Source organism: Aotus nancymaae, unplaced genomic scaffold (assembly GCF_030222135.1).
Source record: "Aotus nancymaae isolate 86718 unplaced genomic scaffold, 86718_ANA_hifiasm-v0.15.2.pri h1tg000036l, whole genome shotgun sequence".
NCBI lineage: Eukaryota > Metazoa > Chordata > Mammalia > Primates > Aotidae > Aotus > Aotus nancymaae.
Window position 1 is genome coordinate 21,249,860 of NW_026988450.1, and position 12,837 is coordinate 21,262,696.

Sequence of the window (12,837 nt, forward strand, 5' to 3'; positions counted from 1 at the left end):
GGTTCCATATGAAGTTTAAGGTGGTTTTTTCCAGTTCTGTGAGGAAGGTCATTGGTAGCTTGATGGGGATAGCGTTGAATCTGTAAATTACTTTGGGCAGTATGGCCGTTTTCACGATATTAATTCTTCCTAACCATGAACATGGAATGTTTCTCCATCTGTTTGTGTCCTCTCTTATTCCATTGAGCAGTGATTTGTAGTTCTCCTTGAAGAGGTCCTTTACGTTCCTTGTTAGTTGTATTCCTAGGTATTTTATTCTCTTTGTAGCAATTGTGAATGGCAGTTCGTTCTTGATTTGGTTCTCTTTAAGTCTGTTATCTGTGTATAGGAATGCTTGTGATTTTTGCACATTGATTTTGTATCCTGAGACTTTGCTGAAGTTGCTTATCAGTTTCAGGAGATTTTGGGCTGAGGTGATAGGGTCTTCTAGATATACAATCATGTCGTCTGCAAATAGAGACAATTTGACTTCCTCCTTTCCTAATTGAATACCCTTTATTTCTTTTTCTTGCCTGATTGCTCTGGCTAGAACTTCCAGTACGATATTGAATAGGAGTGGTGAGAGAGGGCATCCTTGTCTAGTGCCAGATTTCAAAGGGAATGCTTCCAGTTTTTGCCCATTCAGTATGATATTGGCTGTCGGTTTGTCATAAATAGCTTTTATTATTTTGAGATACGTTCCGTCGATACCTAGTTTATTGAGAGTTTTTAGCATAAAGGGCTGTTGAATTTTGTTGAAGGCCTTCTCTGCATCAATTGAGATAATCACGTGGTTTTTGACTTTGGTTCTGTTTATGTGGTGAATTACATTTATAGACTTGCGTATATTGAACCAGCCTTGCATCCCCGGGATGAATCCTACTTGATCATGGTGGATAAGCTTTTTGATGTGCTGTTGTAATCGGCTTGCCAGTATTTTATTGAAGATTTTTGCATCTATGTTCATCATGGATATTGGCCTGTAGTTTTCTTTTCTTGTTGAGTCTCTGCTGGGTTTTGGTATCAGGATGATGTTGGTCTCATAAAATGATTTGGGAAGGATTCCCTCTTTTTGGATTATTTGGAATAGTTTCAGAAGGAATGGTACCAGTTCCTCTTTGTATGTCTGGTAGAATTTGGCTGTGGACCCATCTGGACCTGGGCTTTTTTTGGGTGGTAGGCTCTTAATTGCTGCCTCGACTTCAGACCTTGTTATTGGTCTATTCAGGGTTTCGACTTCTTCCTGGTTTAGGTATGGGAGGAGGCTACTGTCCAGGAATTTATCCATTTCTTCCAGGTTTTCTAATTTATGTGCATAGAGTTGTTTGTAATAATCTCTGATGATGGTTTGAATTTCTGTGGCATCTGTGGTGATATCCCCTTTATCATTTTTTATTGCATCTATTTGGTTATTCTCTCTTTTCTTTTTTATTAGTCTGGCTAGTGGTCTGTCTATTTTGTTGATCTTTTCAAAAAACCAGCTCCTGGATTTATTGATTTTTTGAAGGGTTTTTCGTGTCTCTATCTCCTTCAATTCTGCTTTGATCTTAGTTATTTCTTGTCTTCTGCTAGTTTTTGAGATTTTTTGATCTTGCTCCTCTAGCTCTTTCAATTTTGATGATAGGGTGTCAATTTTAGTTCTCTCCTTTCTTCTCATGTGGGCACTTATTGCTATATATTTTCCTCTAGAGACTGCTTTAAATGTGTCCCAGAGATTCTGGTATGTGGTGTCTTCATTCTCGTTGGTTTCGAAGAACATCTTTATTTCTGCCTTCATTTCAGTGTTTATCCAGTCAACATTCAGGAGAAAGTTGTTCAATTTCCATGAGGCTGTGCGGTTCTGGGTTGGCTTCTGAATTCTGAGTTCTAACTTGATTGCACTGTGGTCTGAGAGACTGTTTGTTATGGTTTCCGTTCTTTTGCATTTGCTGAGGAGTGATTTACTTCCAATTATGTGGTCAATTTTAGAGTAGGTATGATGTGGTGCTGAGAAGAATGTATATTCTGTGGATTTGGGCTGGAGAGTTCTGTATATGTCTATTAGGTTTTTTTTTTTTTTTTTTTTTTTTTGCACATCACCTTATTTTGATTAACAATAGAGGTAATTCTAAACTAGGCTATATAATTTTTTTTTTATTTTATTTTTTTACTTTTTTTATTTTATTGCATTTTAGGTTTTGGGGTACATGTGAATAACATGCAAGGTTGTTGCATAGGTGCACACGTGGCAGTATGATTTGCTGCCTCCCTCCCCTTCACCTATATCTGGCATTTCTCCCCATGCTATCCCTCCCCAACTCCCCACCCCCCCACTATCCCCCTCCCCACCAACAGACCCCCGTGTATAGTGCTCCCCTCCCTGTGTCCATGTGTTCTCCTTGTTCAACACCCGCCTATGAGTGAGAACATGTGGTGTTTGATTTTGTGTTCTTGTGTCAGTTTGCTGAGAATGATGTTTTCCAGGTTCATCCATGTCCCTACGAAGGATGTGAACTCCTCGTTTTTAATGGCTGCATAATATTCCATGGTGTATATGTGCCACATTTTTCCTGTCCAGTCTATCATCAATGGGCATTTGGGCTGGTTCCAGGTCTTTGCTATTGTAAACTGTGCTGCAATGAACATTCGTGTGCATGTGTCCTTATAGTAGAACGATTTATAATCCTTTGGATATATGCCCAGTAATGGGATTGCTGGGTCAAATGGAATTTCTATTTCTAGGTCCTTGAGGAATCGCCACACTGTTTTCTACAGTGGTTGAACCAATTTACACTCCCACCAACAGTGTAAAAGTGTTCCTATTTCTCCACATCCTCTCCAGCATCTGTTTTCTCCAGATTTTTTAATGATCGCCATTCTACCTGGCGTGAGATGGTATCTCAATGTAGTTTTGATTTGCATTTCTCTAATGACCAGTGATGATGAGCATTTTTTCATATGTTTGTTGGCCTCATGTATGTCTTCTTTTGTAAAGTATCTGTTCATATCCTTCGCCCATTTTTGAATGGGCTTGTTTGTTTTTTTCTTGTAAATCTTTTTTAGCTCATTGTAAATTCTGGATATCAGTCCTTTGTCAGACGGGTAGGCTGCAAAAATTTTTTCCCATTCTGTTGGTTGCCGATTCAGTCTATTGACTGTTTCTTTTGCCGTGCAAAAGCTGTGGAGTTTGATTAGGTCCCATTTGTCTATTTTGGCTTTTGTTGCCAATGCTTTTGGTGTTTTGGTCATAAAGTCCTTGCCTACGCCTATGTCCTGAATGGTTTTGCCTAGGTTTCCTTCTAGTGTTTTTATGGTGTTACGTCTTATGTTTAAGTCTTTAATCCATGTGGAGTCAATTTTAGTGTAAGGTGTCAGGAAGGGGTCGAGTTTCTGCTTTCTGCATATGGCTAGCCAGTTTTCCCAACACCACTTATTGAACAGGGAATCCTTTCCCCATTGATTGTTTTTTTCAGGTTTGTCAAAGATCGGGTGGTTGTAGATATGTTGTGTCGCCTCCGATGCCTCTGTTCTGTTCCATTGGTCTATATCTCTGTTTTGGTACCAGTACCATGCTGTTTTGATTACTGTAGCCTTGTAGTAGAGTTTAATGTCTGGTAGTGTGATGCCTCCCGCTTTGTTCTTTTTGCTTAGAATTGACTTGGCTATGCGGGCTCTCTTTTGGTTCCATATGAAGTTTAAGGTGGTTTTTTCCAGTTCTGTGAGGAAGGTCATTGGTAGCTTGATGGGGATAGCGTTGAATCTGTAAATTACTTTGGGCAGTATGGCCATTTTCACGATATTAATTCTTCCTAACCATGAACATGGAATGTTTCTCCATCTGTTTGTGTCCTCTCTTATTCCGTTGAGCAGTGATTTGTAGTTCTCCTTGAAGAGGTCCTTTACGTTCCTTGTTAGTTGTATTCCTAGGTATTTTATTCTCTTTGTAGCAATTGTGAATGGCAGTTCGTTCTTGATTTGGTTCTCTTTAAGTCTGTTATCTGTGTATAGGAATGCTTGTGATTTTTGCACATTGATTTTGTATCCTGAGACTTTGCTGAAGTTGCTTATCAGTTTCTGGAGATTTTGGGCTGAGGTGGTCTTCTAGATATACAATCATGTCGTCTGCAAATAGAGACAATTTGACTTCCTCCTTTCCTAATTGAATACCCTTTATTTCTTTTTCTTGCCTGATTGCTCTGGCTAGAACTTCCAGTACTATATTGAATAGGAGTGGTGAGAGAGGGCATCCTTGTCTAGTGCCAGATTTCAAAGGGAATGCTTCCAGTTTTTGCCCATTCAGTATGATATTGGCTGTCGGTTTGTCATAAATAGCTTTTATTATTTTGAGATACGTTCCGTCGATACCTAGTTTATTGAGAGTTTTTAGCATAAAGGGCTGTTGAATTTTGTTGAAGGCCTTCTCTGCATCAATTGAGATAATCATGTGGTTTAAAAATATGGAACGCTTCACGAATTTGCGTGTCATCCTTGCGCAGGGGCCATGCTAATCTTCTCTGTATCGTTCCAATTTTAGTATATGTGCTGCCGAAGCGAGCATGTCTATTAGGTTTGCTTGTTCCAGGTCTGAGTTCAAGTCCTGGATATCCTTATTAATTTTCTGTCTCGTTGATCTGTCTAATATTGACAATGGTGTGTTGAAGTCTCCCACTATTAATGTGTGGGAGTCTAAGTCTCTTTTCAAGTCTTTAAGAACTTGACTTATGTATCTGGGTGCTCCCGTATTAGGTGCGTATATATTTAGGATCGTTAGCTCTTCTTGTTGCATTGATCCTTTTACCATTATGTAATGTCCTTCTTTGTCTCTTTTGATCTTTGTTGCTTTAAAGTCTATTTTATCAGAGATGAGAATTACAACTCCTGCTTTTTTTTGCTCTCCATTTGCTTGGTAAATCTTCCTCCATCCCTTTATTTTGAGCCTTTGTGTATCCTTGCATGTGAGGTGGGTTTCCTGGATACAGCACACTGATGGGTTTTGGCTTTTTATCCAATTTGCCAGTCTGTGTCTTTTGATTGGGGCATTTAGTCCATTTACATTTAGGGTTAATATTGTTATGTGTGAGTTTGCTCCTGTCATTTTGATGCTAGCTGGCTGTTTTGCCCATTGGTTGATGCAGATTCTTCATTGTGTTGATGCTCTTTACCATTTCGTGCATTTTTGGAGTGGCTGGTGCTGGTTGTTTTTTTCTATGTGTAGTGTCTCCTTCAGGAGCTCTTGTAAAGCTGGTCTGGTGGTCATGAAATCTGTGAGTACTTGCCTGTTCACAAAGGATTTTATTTTTCCTTCACTTATGAAGCTTAGTTTGGCTGGATATGACATTCTGGGTTGATAGTTCTTTTCTTTAAGGATGTTGAATATCGGCCCCCACTCTCTTCTGGCCTGTAGGGTTTCTGCTGAGAGATCTGCTGTGAGTCTGATGGGCTTCCCTTTGTGGGTAACCTGGCCTTTCTCTCTGGCTGCCCTTAGTATTTTCTCCTTCATTTCAACCCTGGTGAATCTGATGATTATGTGCCTTGGGGTTGCTCTTCTAGAGGAATATCTTTGTGGTGTTCTCTGTATTTCCTGGACTTGACTATTGGCCTGCATTGCTAGGTTGGGGAAGTTTTCCTAGATAATATCCTGAAGAGTATTTTCCAGCTTGGATGCATTCTCTTCGTCACATTCAGGTACACCTATCAAACGTAGATTAGGTCTTTTCACGTAGTCCCATATTTCTTGTTGACTCTGTTCATTCCTTTTTACCTTGTTTTCTCTAATCTTCCCTTCTCGTTTTATTTCATTGAGTTGATCTTCGACTTCTGATATCCTTTCTTCTGCTTGGTCATTTTGGCTGTTGAAACTTGTGCATGCTTCGCGAAGTTCTCGTGTTGTGTTTTTCGGCTCCATCAATTCAACTCATATTCCTCTCTAAGTTGTCCATTCTCGTTAGCATTTCATCAAGTCTTTTTTCAAGGTTCTTAGTTTCTTTGCATTGGGTTAGAACATGTTCCTTTAGCTCACAGAAGTTTCTTATTATCCATTTTCTGAAAGCTGATTCTGTCATTTTATCACACTCATTGTCCGTCCATTCTTGTTCCTGTGCTGGTGAGGAGTTATGCTGCCTTGTAGGAGGAGAGGTGTTCTGGTTTTGGGTGTTTTCATCCTTTTTGCGCTGGTTTCTTCCCATCTTTATGGATTTATCTGCCTATTGACTTTGTAGTTGCTGTCTTTCTGCTTTTGGTAATTTTAAGTCTGCAGCAGCTGAACTCATAAACCCCCTTTTCTTCCCCCCAGGTGTTCTGGCCCAGGGGGTTAGGGCTTTATGCTTTTCAGCTGTGTTGCTACCGTTTTCCCTGCCCACAAGGTGGCAGTCTAGTCACACTCAGCCTGCAGAGGCTTTGCTGAGCTGCTGTGGGCTCCGCCCAGCTTCCGTGTGAGCTTCCCTGCAGTCCTGTTTATATGGGTGTAGTTAGAACTGCTTCCGCTATGCTGGCCCGCCCCTGTAGTGACAGAGTGTCTGTAGTGGCGGGTTGTCTTGGTTACGGCAAATTGCCCCGGGAACTGCAGGGTGTTTCCTGATGAAGGACGCCCCTCCCCCACAGAGCTGGACTGTCCCAGGTTCAGCCATGTTTCCAGTGGGGCCCTCTTTGCCCGGGAATCTCTTGGCTTGCCTCCTTGCCTCAGCTCCCCTTGCTGGCCCAGAGGGGACACAGTCTAGTTCACTTTGCTCAAGGAGCCACTGCTCCCCGCCCCCGGTGCAGGCCGAGCGGCTGCTCTGGTCCAAACAGCGGCGCTGGGAACCCGTGGAGCTTCTCTGCCTGTGAATCTCCTGGTCTGTGGGCAGTTAAAATCCGCTGCCCTGTGTGCTGCTGCGTCAGCCGAAGCAGCGGCTCTGAGATTCGTGGTGTGTCCTTGCCTGGGGGTCTCCTGGCTTGACTCCCTGCTTCAGCTCCCCTTGCTGGCTCAGAGGGAACTCTGTCTCTCTCGCTCTGCATAAGAAGCCACTGCCCCACGCCCCAGGACGTAGGCTGAGTGGCCACGCCGCTCAAACCAGCGGCGCTGGCGACCCGTGGGGCTTCTCCTCCTGTGAATCTCCTGGTCTGTGGGCAGTAAAAATCCGTCTGGAAATGCGGCGTCCACTCACCCTCTGTGCCTTCTCTCGGAGCTGCAATCCCGACTTCCTCCTAAGCAGCCATCTTGGATCTCAGTTGGAAATGTAGGAGTCACTTCACCATTTGTGTTTGTCTCGCTGAGAGCTGCAAACTGGACCTGTTCCTACGCCGCCATCTTGGCCTGTCCGCTGAGACAAACTCGATAATTATTTCTTTGGTAAATTTATCATTTATATCCTTAATTGTTTTCTGCTTTCTTTGTATTGCTTAATTGTGTTTTCTTATATCTCATTATGCTTTCTTAATATTATTTTGAATTCTTAAATTTGTTTTGAGGCATTTTATAATATTTTTAATTGAAATTTGTTGCTGGACAATTATTTTGTTTCTTTGAAGGTGACATATTTTCTTGGTCTTTCTTCTTTCTTGTTCTTTCATTAATTCTGCACATCTGGTGTAGTAGTTGCTTCTTCCAATTTTTTGGATTGGCTTGCATGGGGAAGATTTTCTGCTAGATGTGTCTATGGTGTTTGCTGGGTAGAGCACTTCAGCATTCATTCTGGATTTATGCAAGAGTGCAGTCTCAATCTGCTTTCTTTGGCTGTAAACACCATCAGTGGTTTTGTGATTTTCTCAGTGGCTTAAGCTATGTTTTCTTAGCAAAGGCTGTAGTGAGGTTTTTTTTTTTTTTTTTTTTTTTTTTTTTGAGACGGAGTTTTGCTCTTGTTACCCAGGCTGGAGTGCAATGGCGCGATCTCGGCTCACTGCAACCTCCGCCTCCTGGGTTCAGGCAATTCTCCTGCCTCAGCCTCCTGAGTAGCTGGGATTACAGGCACGCGCCACCATGCCCAGCTAATTTTTTGTATTAGTAGAGACGGGGTTTCACCGTGTTGACCAGGATGGTCTGTAGTGAGGTTTTATTCAGGATGTGATGCCAAGTAGACCAATCCTAGTGGTGACCATAGTGGTGGCAGTAGTGGGTTGAATGTGCCTGTCCTTGGTCCTCCCAGTGGCATATTTAGGCACCTGTGTTAGTGGGTCCAGGCAGGCTGATTTTTGGGTGTCCAGGGAGCTTGCTTAGGTGCTGATAGTGACAGTAGTGGGCTGGGCAAGTAGGTGAGGCCTGAGACCTTTCAGCAATGTGTGTGGTGTGAAATGATGGTAGTCGCGGTTGTGGGACATTCCTCAGGCTCCCAGGTGGCACTTGCTGGTGTTGGTGGTAGTTATGATAGCCTAGGTGAACCATTCCCCAGGCCCCCAGGTGATACATACAGGTAGGCACCAGTGGTGGTGGCAGGCTGGGTGGGCTCATCCTCAGTCTTCTAGGAGGAGTGCCCAGATGCCAGTGCTGGTGGACAGGGCAGAGCAATCCTCAGGCTCTTTGGTGGCATGCTTGGGCACTGGTGGCGGGTGTTTTAGACCTGTTGTTAGGTCCCTAGTGGTGTGTACATGTACCCTTGGTGACCAATAGAGTGCCCCAAGTCCCCACATGGCATGTTTGGGCACTTGGGAGGGGCAGTACCAGGCCAGGAAGCCCTGTCCTCAGGTGGTATACATGGGAAAAGGTTGTGGTGAGCATGAAAGGATGATCCATAGGTCCTATTCAGTGTGCTTGGGCGATAGTGCAGAACCAGAATGTACTTCCTCTCTGAAGCAATACCATTATGCAGACTCCAGGGAGCTCCCTATACCCATCTCAGAGCCTGCAGGGGTCAAGGGACTCTCATAGCTAGGATTGCAAGAGTCCATGATAGGAATGTGGACCACAGAAGATCTCCACCTTACCACTGAGGATCTCTCACTTTGCCCACACTGAGAAGCCTCTCTGGGTTCCCCACTAATCTTGGCCAGGTCATCTGCCTCCCTTTCCTCTCCTTTTGTGCCTCAGGTGTTTCTTGTCACTTCTCTGCTGAATTTCAGTGTTCTCTCTTGGTTGTTCTATTTGAAGTGTGATTGTCTATTCATTACTTTGGTTTCTGTTGTGGAGGAGACAGAGTCCAGTGCCTCTACTCAGCCATCTTGAAGCCCCTATAATAATAACTAGTGTTTATTGAGCATTTCCTGTCTGCCAGCTATTGTTCTAAGATTTTTATATGTGTTAACTTATATAATCTTCCTAATAACCGTATGAAGTAAGTACTTTCAATAACCCTATTTTATTCATGAGGAAACAGGGACCTTAAACAATTTGCTCCAAGGTTGCATAGTTAGTAATGGCAGAGCTGCCAAATGAAACCAGGCAGGCTGATTCCAGAGCTCTTATATTAACCACTGCATTCAACATCAGCACTTCCTGGAGATGAAATGCATTAGTTTGCTAGGCACCTCTCAAATAGGCAAGAGCTATAGAAGGACTAACCCCCAGGTCACTGGTGAATGCTAACTACAGAGTAGTTTGGTTATTTTTATTTTATAGTTGAACCATCAAATTTACCAATTAGCTAAAATCAGTCCATTAATTTTCAGTCTTTCAACCCTTATGACACCTTAAACTAAGAAAACAAGCACTTGACTATTTCTTTGCAAATATATTCTTACAGTTCTTAACAAAGGCTTTTAAATTCAAAAGCTATCTCTATTGTCTGTCTAATTAAACACCATTTAAGCTACTATGTAAAATTGAGCTAGACACTCAAAATCAAATTAAAGGGCATGATCTTCTCTCTGCTGCCTTCTTCCCTTCAGTGTCATAGGCATGTCCAAGCCTCTCTTATGGAGAAAAGCCTCCATGCACCCCAGCTTTCTGACGGTCTGTCCATATTCATATATTTTTGCTTTTAAGCTTGAATTCTGAAATCACTCTTATCCCTCAAACCACTGCAGTGTGCCTTCCTGTTCTGTTCTACTAAAGGAAGTCCCTTGAACATCACCAATCCTCTCCTTGACATTGACTCTAATGATCTTTTCTGGATCCTTTTATTTTGCCTGCCCTCTCCAGAGTATCTGATGCTGTCTTCCAACACAGCCCTCATATTCATTAGGCTATGTCATTCCGTATCCTACATTTCTTGTCTGTTTCTTTTACTGAGCCTGGCTCAACCACAGACGTTTCCTTAAATTCTTGAAGTCCTTAACCCTCTCCTCTCCTCATCCTCTGTTCTTGCCCAGAGTGACTTCATTTCTATTTACACTCTCAACAATGACTTCTTTATGGGAGATGCCAAAATTCAAATCTTTGAAGTCTAGGCTTCTCTTCTAAGCACCAAAACTACTCTTCCATCTCCTTCCTAGTTATTTTTCTTCTGGTTAGCCTAGTAACATTTCAAACTCAATTTGTCCAAACTGTGTTCTTGTCTCCAAACTACCCTCATATTTGTACCTTTATTTTATTGGCTTTTCCCCATTTCTTATTTTTTATTTCCAATGGTTTGTCAAGTTTTATTGATTATTTTTCTTAAAAAGTTTTGAAATCAGTCTGTTTTTCAGTTCCATTTCTATAGTAAGAATCGAGACCTTCCATACAAAATTATTGAGCATCTATTATGTGTCACGCATTGGGCTAGGGATACAAAGATACATAAGGTGATAGGGCTTTATTTCAAGAGGAAGCAAGTTACTAGTGTGACAAATGTTATGATAGAAGAAAGCATGTGCAGTATGTGTCCTGGGAGTCCAGAGTGCAGATGTGGGAGAACAATTGCTATTGTCGCAGGGAATGGAATTGGATAATGAAGTGCACTGGAGGTGTTTGCCTATACACAGCAAATTCAATCTTCCTGAGCACCAAATAAACAATTATACAAGCAATGTTTTAGTTAACCTGTTTCGCCATCAGCTGAAAGGCTTTTTTTCTTAAAATGATATTTATTATTCTAAGTGCAATCTGTCTCTCCCTTCTGGCAGTGATAATTTGAGTATTATAAAAGTCTGTTTGTTCTGTGTTATGTGACCCATATGAAGTTCAGAGGCACTCTGATTTCTTACTAACAAGGGTAAAATACAGAGAAATTCTATCATCCTGAACCACTCAAATGTCATTATGGATATTACTAGAACCAGAAATGAAAGAAATGCACAACAATGCTGAAAATGTTTTTAAATGCTGCTGCTTATTTTAAAAACCTTTAAAAACTTTATTTAATTAATAGAAGAGTAGTTTGTTAGCTCAAAATTTCATCTTTAATTCAAATATGCTTGCATTCAGGGTATAAAGTTATTACAATTATTATTGTATGGTCAAATGATCAAGTATTGGTAATTTTATATGGCTTACCCTAAGAATTCTATAAGCATTTTTTTTCAGCTATTGGGACCAGTAGAATTGAAAGTATGAACTATGATTCTTTTTTTCTTTTTCTTTTGAGATGGAGTTTTGCTCTGTCACCAGGCTGGAGTGCAGTGGTGCCATCTTGGCTCACTGCAACCTCTGCCTCCCAGGTTCAGGCGATTCTCCTGCCTCAGCCTCCTGAGTAGCTGGGACTACAGGTGCCCATCACCATACCCAGCTATTTTTTTTTGGATTTTAATAGAGATGGGGTTTTACCTTATTGGTCAGGACAGTCTCGAACTCCTGACCTCGTGATCCACCCACCTCAGCCTCCCAAAGTGCTGGGATTACAAGAGTAAGCCGCCTTACCTGGCCTATGATTCTTAAGGTAATCAAGGAGAGTCCATTTTTAATGAATTAGTCATTAATATTCTTTATTTCTATTTGATTCATTTTTTTTCTTATTCTAGAAGAGACTCGATGGATCAATACTTTACTTTTACAAAGGATCCTTTTCACAGTATGAATGTATGTATTTTTAAAATATATATTTAAATAATATGTAATAATATATTTAATACTGTTTTATAGATAATGTATATGAATAATACTAATTTTTATATAATTTTATATAGAAATATATTTTTAATAAAAATGTATATGTATGTATTTATATATAGAGAGATTCATACTGTAGGGGGAGAGGAAGAGTCTTGACAAGGCTCTCACCTGAGTAAATTTTGGATTTGGAGTTCCTCAAGATAGCTATACATGCTAGAGGTGGAAAGAACCAGGTCTCTCCTTTTAATGGTACTGTATCTAAGAAAATGTGTTCGCCTTCAGCTTTGTTCCTTTTGCTAAAAATTGTTTTGGTTATTCAGAGTCTTTTGTGGTTTCATACAAATGTAAGGATTTTCTTTCCTTCCTTCCTTCCTTCCTTCCTTCCTTCCTTCCTTCCTTCCTTCCTTCCTTTCTTTCTTTTTTTCTTTTTCAAGGCAGGGTCTCACTCCATCATCCAGGCTGGAGTGCAGTGGTGTGATCATGGCTCACTGCAGCCATAACCTCCCCCTGGGGTCAAGCGATCCTCTCATCTTAGCCTTCAGAGTAGCTGGGACTACAGGAGTGCAGCACCTTGCACAGCTAATTTTAACCTTTTTTTTTTTTATAGACACAGGGTCTCACCATGTTGTCCAGGCTGGTCTTAAACTTCTGGGCTCAAGTAATCCTGCCACCTTTTCTTTCTTCCCAAGTGCTGGGATTACAGCCATGAGCCACTGCGACAGGCCAAGATTGTTTCTTCTATTTTGTGAATAATGCATTGGAATTTTGATAAGGATTGCATTGAAACTGTAGATCATTTTGGGTAGTATGGACATTTTCACATTATTAATTATTCTAATCCTTGAACACAGAATATCTTTCCATTTATGTTTTCTTCAATTCTTTCATCAGTGATTTATTGTTTTTCATATTCACCTCATTGGTTAAGTTTGTACCTAAGTATTTTATGTTTTTGTTGCTATTGTAAATGGGATTGTTTTCTTAATTTCCTACTCAGATAG

At 41.1% G+C, this 12,837-nt stretch overlaps 1 non-coding gene across 1 annotated transcript; it reads right to left on the reverse strand.

Annotated features, from left to right (window-relative positions):
• Positions 1-4,409: 4,409 nt before the first annotated feature.
• LOC135278107 (U6 spliceosomal RNA) lies at positions 4,410-4,516 on the reverse strand. The gene has a single exon (XR_010345666.1). It is a non-coding gene; the product is annotated as a U6 spliceosomal RNA (small nuclear RNA).
• Between the last annotated feature and the right edge of the window lie 8,321 nt (positions 4,517-12,837).